Source organism: Furipterus horrens, unplaced genomic scaffold (genome assembly GCF_987537825.1).
Source record: "Furipterus horrens unplaced genomic scaffold, mFurHor1.1.pri manual_scaffold_7, whole genome shotgun sequence".
Taxonomy (NCBI): Eukaryota; Metazoa; Chordata; class Mammalia; order Chiroptera; family Furipteridae; genus Furipterus; species Furipterus horrens.
The window spans coordinates 36726284-36728972 of record NW_028327177.1 but is presented as its reverse complement, the minus strand read 5'-3'; the positions used below and the strand labels follow the sequence as shown (position 1 = coordinate 36728972).

Sequence of the window (2689 nt, the reverse complement as noted above, 5' to 3'; positions counted from 1 at the left end):
CAGCACTTGGAAATTCTACCAAGACAAGCAACCCACTAGTATTGGAAACTTTTTATTGAAATCTGTTGTCAACAAAAGTACAACCAGCCTAAGGAAAAGTCTTATAAGAGTTTATTTAAGCCAAACTGACGACAACTGCCAGGCTGCAAAATCTCAATGGATTGGCAAAATGCTCCAGAGAATGACTGTTTTGTAACTCCTTCTACACATTAGGATCAAAGTAGGAGACATGAAGATGGTTACATGAAATTTATAGGTGGTAGATTAGGGAGGCAGGAGAAAGCAAAGTGGAGAAATCTCGGGGATTAGGTAAAAAACAAAACTAAGAGATACATACTTTTACCTTGGTGGGTGTAGGGTAGTTAATAATTCACATTTGCAGCACACAGAGATGGCATTCAAGGAACAAGATTCCAATGAGAGGTTCTGTGGTCTCCTGCTCTGATGTACAGGTTGTATCCTGAAGGGTCTGGAAAAGGAGATTACTCTGACATTTCAAAGGTATGTTATCTTAGATGCACAAAGACAGTAGATAATTTGAAACGTAAAGAAGCTACAGGCCTAGGATGTGACTAGGAACCATGATCTGCTTTTAGTTAGAATGTTTTACGTTTACACCACCCTATGTAATTACTTTGGTCTCTGGGTTTGTAAGACCAGCCATGCAGGCGTCCCCTGAGCTGGTCAGGGTTAATATGTGGCCCCTCTTTCATCCACACTATTACGCCTCTAAGCGGGGGCACCTACCTGACTCCACCTAGAGGCACTGTAGCTATCTTGCTATTCCAGAAGTGAACAGTAATTTCTTCTTTCCATGCTCTGGGGGGATCTCTCGCCTCCATGCCCAAGACAGTGGCAGGGCCATACCGCTGTCTGTCTGTCTCCCAGGGGTCCAGCACCTTGCCCCCAGGTTGTAGTGAGTATTCCATGGATGGCGAGAACGGAATGACATCTTCTCCTAAGACAACGCTCTGCCACTGGGCTGGCAGCTCTGGGCCTGTAACAAGAGGAGCCTCAAATTCCACAAGCAGGGCTTCCTGCCTTTCCAGCTCTGGAGCAATCTTGATCTCAGCCCAGTAATAAAAGCCAACCGGTTCCCTTTTTGCCAGGACCCACGAGTCAGCAGCGTCTCTTGCCCTCCCCGGTCAGCTGGGTCCCTGCCATGCTGGGTCAGCAACGTGGAGATACGGTTGATAAGATGCACATCTGGCGAGGGGGTTGTGCCAGGTGAGCCAGGGTGTTTAGAGGGCGAAGGAGCAGGTGAAGGCGAGGTTCCAGGGAGGAGTGGTGCCGGCCCAGGCGGAGACCTCCAAGGTTGTGGCCACGCTGCAGTATTTGGGCAAAGGCATCCCAGGCTCTGCAGAGGATTCCATGTCCAGGAGAAACCAGTTGCCTGAGAAGAAGCACCAGCATCATCTGAGTTGCAGCCCAGCAGAGGGCACCGGGCTGGGACGCGGCTCAGCTCTGTGGTTAGCGGCCTCTCTGGGGGCCCCACTCGCTCGCACGGTCGCTCGGGGTGTCCTCTGAAGCACCTGTCCCGGCACCTCAGTTCAGGAAAGGGCTGGAGAGAAGGGTTACAAAGATGAGTAGCATACATTTTGTGCTCCCAAAGAGTTTGTCATTTTAAAATGGATTGGCTTGGGACCCTAAGAGAAGAAAATTCTACCCATTTTTTTTCCACTAACAACAGTTTTGTTTTGTTTTTTTAATTTTATGGAATTACTTTTGCCCTGTGCGTCCAGTTTTCTATTGTATTGGTTCAGTGATGTTGTTCTACCACTAATTTTTTTGGCTTCAATTTGCCTGAGGCTCAGCTTTACATTATAAAGTTTTCAAATAAACGTAAGAAAAGCAGTAAACTCCACTTTTAAAAATATGATTCTGGTTGAGGAGCAATAAGCTGTGTTAATGTTCCGGACATTAGGCAAATGACAGGGAGAGGTTCCTGCCCTAAGTGACAATTACGTTGTGGCCCCAGCAAGGAAAAATTTCAGTTCAGGATCTGATGTCGATTTCTCCCAAAATCAATATAGCTTTAATCTCATTGACATTTCCCCAAATCTCTAATCCTGTATATTGTGGGGGGGAGGGGGGGGTGCAGACACTCATGAAAGTAAGAAAGGAAGATGATGTGTCCCATGGAATCTATAGCTTTTTATAATAAAATATGACCACAAGAAAAATAATTGTACCTAATAATTAAGAAAAGCTCTGTTGCAGTTATAATCATATCTACCTAACAATTCTCATGTCTTTAAGCACTCTGGTAGCTTAAAAAAGAAATACTGCATAACAAAAGTCATATAAATTCACTATAACTTCTCAAATTATGTAAAATAAAACATAATTACTCCAGTTTAGGAGAATCTTTGCATTTTAAATTTTGTTTGTAATGAAAATACCTGTTACAATGGAGAGAAAAATATATGAAGTAGTAGTTTGAGTCATTGGGTTTATTCCATATTCCAATGACTTAGACATTTTTTATCCTTCCCAAACCTTGCTTTTCTTATCTCTAAAATAAGGAATTCAGATTTTTTTTGACGGGAGATAGAAAGTTTCCTTTACCTCCAAGTTTCTTTTGGCTGGTCTAATAATTAATTCTACATTTAACAAATTAACAAGAAAAAAGCATCAAATTTAATTGCATACATACATATGGGAACCCCACATACATGTGAGAGCCAGA

The 2689-nt window shown here is 43.3% G+C and overlaps 1 pseudogene; it reads right to left on the bottom strand.

Annotated features, from left to right (window-relative positions):
* Nucleotides 1–743: 743 nt before the first annotated feature.
* Nucleotides 744–1373, bottom strand: LOC150004287 (uncharacterized protein C11orf16-like; annotated as a pseudogene).
* Nucleotides 1374–2689: the final 1316 nt, after the last annotated feature.